The following is a 7289-nucleotide window of genomic DNA, read 5'->3' as shown; positions in this document are numbered from 1 at the left end:
TGTGAATGCCAGCAAACTTCCTCAGTTCCGGCACCAGATTTGCTTGACTTCTCCACCTTATTTACTTCTTTTTTGAATACTGTACGAAGCCCCTGGATCTTTTTCCTCACTACAGTTTCGGTGATGGTCTCTGTCGGATTGTGACGCCTGAAGACTTCTACCAGCTGCTGATAGGCCTCCTTCTTCTTATACCGATTGCTGTAGTCAAGCGACTTGATCTTCCACAGGCATGGCAGGGAGCGATATAATTTGATCACTTCCCTGATGAACTCATGGCTATTGGAAGACATCTGAAAAAAAGAAAGCAAAATACTATATTACTAAATTGTAATATACTATACACTATCTTGTCAAAATACTCTAATACTGCCCCCATGTACAAGAATACAACTACTATAATACTGCCCCCTATGTACAAGTATATAGCTACTATAATACTGCCCCCATGTTCAAAAATATAAGTACTATAATACTGCCCTCATGTACAATAATATAACTACTATAATACTTCCCACAAATAATACCTACCTTGAAATCACAAGGTGTTGGAAAATCCACAAAGAACTCACTAGCAAACCAGACTGGGACGCTGCAGCAAACCGCGTGTTGAAAATGTTCAGGTACAATGAATGAAAGCGTTACTGAATCTTCCTATGTTTGGCACGGTCACCCAATCAGGCACCGCTCTAGTGATCACAAATTGGAACAGAGGGGCATGATAACGGCAATGTAAAGGCGCTGTAGTGATCACCAATCGAAACAGAGGGGCGTGAAAAAGGCAACGTAAAGACACGTCTAGGTGTAAACACCACGCCTCTATCAAGGTCTGAGTTGTCACTGTGTGACATGTCCCAACGACCGCCGTGGTCGTTATATGGATCGTTGATCATTGCTCCGTCGTTGCTTAAAACTACATGTTTGACAGCTCACTAGCGATCATGTAACGACTTCGCAACAATCCTGTTAAGGTCAGATCGTTGTCGTGATCGTTGGAACATCGCTACATGTGACGGGACCTTAAGAGAGGGGGCACCACTCAAGCCTAATCACGGATTTGGGTATAATCTTCATTCTCATGTAGTTCCACAAGAAGTTTATAAGTTCCAAGCCATACATTCCTACGCAACAAACCACACCCAAGCAGCACTAGATAAAAAACAATATAAAGAAATGACAAAATTACATCACAAACAGGATAAAAACAAACAAAAGACAATTAAAATTTGCACCAGAACACTATATGAAGGATTTAAAGTTCAAAAAAATCATTTAAACCTTTGAGCGTAATGGTATCTAGGGTAACCATTCACTTGGGTTCTCTTTTGAGAAGCTCTTGCTTGTAATTGCCTCACCTGGTTTGAAGACCATGTCATATGGTCATGTGACTTGGGGGGGCGTGTATCTTTGATCGCCTCTTCTGCTGCAGACGTGCATCACGCTGAAGCAAGCTCACATGTGTGACACTTGGAGGCTTAATGCGCGGCACTATTTAATGCAAACAATGGAGCCTTACAGCACCTCCTGACGAAATCTGTTTCTGGGTGAAACGCGCATCGAGGTGGCTCCTGGAGGCTTATATTACACACCCTGTACTACTCATGGCTACAGGTAGTACAGCTTTACTTATGATATGACATACAGTATGTTTAATTATCCTATGCTGAGGGATATTTGATACTAGTGATATTCGTATTTATCATCTATTTGTGTACAAGTAAAATATATCTTTGTACTGTGTTAGCCAGTAGAGATAAAAAAATTGTTTAAAAGAACTGAGAGTCCTCAGTGGTTGATACATTTTAATGGCTAACTGAAAAGATGGTAATAATTGCAAGCTTTCGAGACTACTCAGGTCTCTTCATCAGGCATGGTATAACACAAAATCTCAAGAGTCACATATTTATACACAACAGGACTTAGAATAGTGCAGTAAAAAAAAAACAAAAAAAAAAAAACAAGTTATATAAGACAGAACTATCTCTATGGCAGGGGGGCAAACTGTTGTGGCCATAAATTTTGCTGCAGTTCAGTGTGAAAGTTTTATTGTCCCTTGATAAGTTATGGAAATGTCGGACCCTACACCGATCATACGATAACGACACTTTTACGCTCGTTAATCGTATGTAAAATGCTTTGCACACTACGATATCGACAGCGACGCCAGATGTGCGTCACTTTCGATTTGACCCCACAGACATCGCACCTTCGATGTCGTAGTGTGCAAAGTACCCCATAGACTACGCAGCCGTACAATAAAAGAACTAAAATGAAACTAACAGGATAGTATGACAGGCCACAAGCCATGCTGACATAAAAGAAGACAGAAAAGACACAAATTCAAGAGATTGTCTCTGGTAGATTGTGTGCAGCACACTGCCCCATACACACACCTAAACTAGAAAAGGAAGATTCTATACAAGTACCTAAGTGGTATATAACTCGTTTAACCAGCATACACACAAAGACACCAGGGCACAGTACTAGCGTCCAGACACCCATACAAAATGTGGTTATGTCACGACGGCTCACTGACTGGCATGAATGGCTTCCTTATATAACCTAAAGACCGCCCCAAACAGTCTCACTCAAGTCGGTGTGGGTGTAGTCCACAGGCCAATCCTGGGATGATATGTCATCAGGACGGCTGATATCATCAGGTCAGCTGACGTCCAACGGCCAATCCTGGGATGATATGTCATCAGGACAACTGACATCCAACCATTAATCGAAAGGTGCCACGTCACAAACATGCTCAGTGGCTCAATTTATGAACTTAGTTTCTGGCAGAACACATCCAATTCGAGCATGCTAAGTAGCTCGATTTCTGGACTTAGGTTCTGGTAGAACACATCCAGTTCGAGCATGCTCAGTAGTCCGAGCATGCTCAGTAGTCCGATTTCTGCAGCCGAACAGCCAGCAGAACGCCACAACGGTTAGCCAGATATTGAGACCAACGCATGGGCGATGCAGTAACCACAGGGGGCATCTCAGGTGAGAAAGAAGAAGTACCCGAGGGTACTCGGAGTATGGCTTGCAATGGCGGTGGACTGCGGCGAATAACATATAGTCATAAAAATATGCTACAAAATTATATTACTAAATGCACACAAATAGATGAAAAAAATTGTTTAAAAGAACTGAGAGTGGTTGATACCTTTTAATGGCTAACTGAAAAGATGGTAATAATTGCAAGCTTTCGAGACTACTCAGGTCTCTTCATCAGGCATGGTATAACACAAAATCTGAAGAGTCACATATTTATACACAACAGGACTTAGAATAGTGCAGTAAAAAAAAAAAAAAAAAAACAAGTTATATAAGACAGAACTATCTCTATGGCAGGGGGGCAAACTGTTGTGGCCATAAATTTTGCTGCAGTTCAGTGTGAAAGTTTTATTGTCCCTTGATAAGGGTCTGGTCCAGGGCTGTGACACGCTCGGATGGTCAGAGGAGCACATCTTTTAACTGATGTAAAAAGACATGAATCCATGAGACACATTCATTCCTACTCTGAATGTGTCGAAGGTCATCATAAGTTTGTACTCCCATAGTCTCCTATGTCTCTGGGACTTGAAGTTTCCTTTCAATACCAGCAATTTCATGTCCATGATGCTATGGTCTGAGTTACAAAAATGTTTGGCCACAGGTAGATCCATCCTTTTTTCTCTAATTGTGTGGCGGTGAGAATTCATCCTTGTCCTGAGCTGTTGTCCGGTCTCCCCTACATACAGACCCCCAGTTGGACATTTGGTACATATAATTAAGTACACCACATTGGTTGTGGTGCAGCTGAAGGTACCTGGGATCTTGTAGTCCTGATGTGATCTGGGAATCTTTATCTTGTCCGTTGTCAATATAAATGGACAGGTCTTACATTTTTTCTGGTTGCAGGGAAATGTTCCTGTTGGTGTTGGAGAGGACAGGGAGCTTCTGACAATGATGCTTCTTATATTTGGGGGCTGTCTAAAACAGTACAGATAGAGACAATCACCTTGAGGGCCTCAGAAAGACCTTTCTGAATCAAGGCTACCACCCAAGAACAAGTGAAAACCAGATTACAAGAGCCACCAGAATATCAAGAAACCATCTCCTACATTATAAAACTAAAGAAGAAAACAACCGGGTCCCTCTTGTAGTCACCTACAATCCACATCTGGAGGTGTTTAGAGGAGCTGTACGGAAACTACAACCATTACTGCAAAAAGATGCCCGGTTAAAATCTATTTTTCCAGACCCCCCACTTCTGTGTTTTAGACAGCCCCCAAATATAAGAAGCATCATTGTCAGAAGCTCCCTGTCCTCTCCAACACCAACAGGAACATTTCCCTGCAACCAGAAAAAATGTAAGACCTGTCCATTTATATTGACAACGGACAAGATAAAGATTCCCAGATCACATCATGACTACAAGATCCCAGGTACCTTCAGCTGCACCACAACCAATGTGGTGTACTTAATTATATGTACCAAATGTCCAACTGGGGGTCTGTATGTAGGGGAGACCGGACAACAGCTCAGGACAAGGATGAATTCTCACCGCCACACAATTAGAGAAAAAAGGATGGATCTACCTGTGGCCAAACATTTTTGTAACTCAGACCATAGCATCATGGACATGAAATTGCTGGTATTGAAAGGAAACTTCAAGTCCCAGAGACATAGGAGACTATGGGAGTACAAACTTATGATGACCTTCGACACATTCAGAGTAGGAATGAATGTGTCTCATGGATTCATGTCTTTTTACATCAGTTAAAAGATGTGCTCCTCTGACCATCCGAGCGTGTCACAGCCCTGGACCAGACCCTTATCAAGGGACAATAAAACTTTCACACTGAACTGCAGCAAAATTTATGGCCACAACAGTTTGCCCCCCTGCCATAGAGATAGTTCTGTCTTATATAACTTGTTTTTTTTTTTTTTTTTTACTGCACTATTCTAAGTCCTGTTGTGTATAAATATGTGACTCTTCAGATTTTGTGTTATACCATGCCTGATGAAGAGACCTGAGTAGTCTCGAAAGCTTGCAATTATTACCATCTTTTCAGTTAGCCATTAAAAGGTATCAACCACTGAGGACTCTCAGTTCTTTTAAACAATTTTTTTCATCTATTTGTGTGCATTTAGTAATATAATTTTGTAGCATATTTTTATGAATATATGTTATTTGCCGCAGTCCACCGCCATTGCAAGCCATACTCTGAGAACCCTCGGGTACTTCTTCTTTCTCACCTGAGATGCCCCCTGTGGTTACTGCATCGCCCATGCGTTGGTCTCAATATCTGGCTAACCGTTGTGGCGTTCTGCTGGCTGTTTGGCTGCAGAAATCGGACTACTGAGCATGCTCGAACTGGATGTGTTCTACCAGAACCTAAGTCCAGAAATCGAGCTACTTAGCATGCTCGAATTGGATGTGTTCTGCCAGAAACTAAGTTCATAAATTGAGCCACTGAGCATGTTTGTGACGTGGCACCTTTCGATTAATGGTTGGATGTCAGTTGTCCTGATGACATATCATCCCAGGATTGGCCGTTGGACGTCAGCTGACCTGATGATATCAGCCATCCTGATGATGTGACGTCCCTGGATTGGCCTGTGGACTACACCCACACCGACTTGAGTGAGACTGTTTGGGGCGGTCTTTAGGCTATATAAGGAAGCCACCCATGCCAGTCAGTGAGCCGTCGTGACATAACCACATTTTGTATGGGTGTCTGGACGCTAGTACTGTGCCCTGGTGTCTTTGTGTGTATGCTGGTTAAATGAGTTATATACCACTTAGGTACTTGTATAGAATCTTCCTTTTCTAGTTTAGGTGTGTGTATGGGGCAGTGTGCTGCACACAATCTACCAGAGACAATCTCTTGAATTTGCGTCTTTTCTGTCTTCTTTTATGGCAGCATGGCTTGTGGCCTGTCATACTATCCTGTTAGTTTCATTTTAGTTCTTTTATTGTACGGCTGCGTAGTCTATGGGGTACTTTGCACACTACGACATCGAAGGTGCGATGTCTGTGGGGTCAAATCGAAAGTGACGGACATCTGGCGTCGCTGTCGATATCGTAGTGTGCAAAGCATTTTACATACGATTAACGAGCGTAAAAGTGTCGTTATCGTATGATCGGTGTAGGGTCCGACATTTCCATAATTTTGCAGCTGCGATGGTACGATGTTGTTCCTCGTTCCTGCGGCAGCACACATCGCTGTGTGAGAAGCCGCAGGAGCGAGGAACATCACCTTACCTGCGTCCCGGCTGCAATGCGGAAGGACGGAGGTGGGCGGGATGTTTACGCCCCGCTCATCTTCGCCCCTCCGATTCTATTGGCCGCCTGCTGTGTGACGTCGCTGTGACGCCGCACGACCCGCCCCCTTAGGAAGGAGGCGGGTCGCCGGCCAGAGCGACGTCGCAGGGCAGGTGAGTGCATGTGAAGCTGCTGTAGCGATAATATTCGCTACGGCAGCAATCACAGGATATCGCACCTGCGACGGGGGCGGGGACAATCGCTGCAGCGTCGGTAACACATTGTTACCGATGTCGCAGCGTGCAAAGTACCCCTATGTGAACTTAACATAGGCTACTTTATGCATTGTCTATGTGAAGAGAACATAGGCTACTATTCACATTGTCTGTGTGTAGTGAACATAGGCTACTATACGCATTGCCTGTGTGCAGCTAACACAGACAGTGCAGTGTATCTTATTTACCTGCAACTGTTGTGTCCACTAGGTCTCTTGGGTTCTTAGCAGCAGAATACCATCTCTGCACGGTGGACCCCAGGTTGCGATTGGGATTACTATTTTCTTCCTAATAGACAAACCCTGCAACATCATGTATGTTATAATTACAGTATAAGATTACTGATTTACATCCTAGGTCCCCTTATTGGGCACTGCATATTGTTGGTAGAATGTATTAATATTTATACCTTTTGGCCCCCTCTATATACATGGGTAAAAATTTGTGCTAGGTGTGTGACCTCAGGATTAAGCCTTTGTTTCTAAAATCCCTGAAGCGTGACCAAAATTGCATTACCCAAATTAATTATATGTTTTGTGAGAAGGGTGTAACCGAAGCAGAGATTGTTATTGTGAGGGATTTTAAGCTCCAGATCAAAAACCTTTCAAGAGAGGACGGAGCATTGCCCCCCCTCCCCCCCCCCGGGGCATTTGCGGAGGCCTGCATGACCCCTGATTGGTGGGGAGGTCAGGGTGTCATGGGTGGGGGAGGGGGAGCGAGCCCGTTTTGAATGGATTGGAGGGGCAAAGGGGAGGAGCGGCACTTTCCCGCTC

Source organism: Anomaloglossus baeobatrachus, chromosome 3, assembly GCF_048569485.1.
Source record: "Anomaloglossus baeobatrachus isolate aAnoBae1 chromosome 3, aAnoBae1.hap1, whole genome shotgun sequence".
Taxonomy (NCBI): Eukaryota; Metazoa; Chordata; class Amphibia; order Anura; family Aromobatidae; genus Anomaloglossus; species Anomaloglossus baeobatrachus.
The sequence above is the reverse complement of the archived record's forward strand: the minus strand, read 5'-3'. Positions refer to the sequence as shown.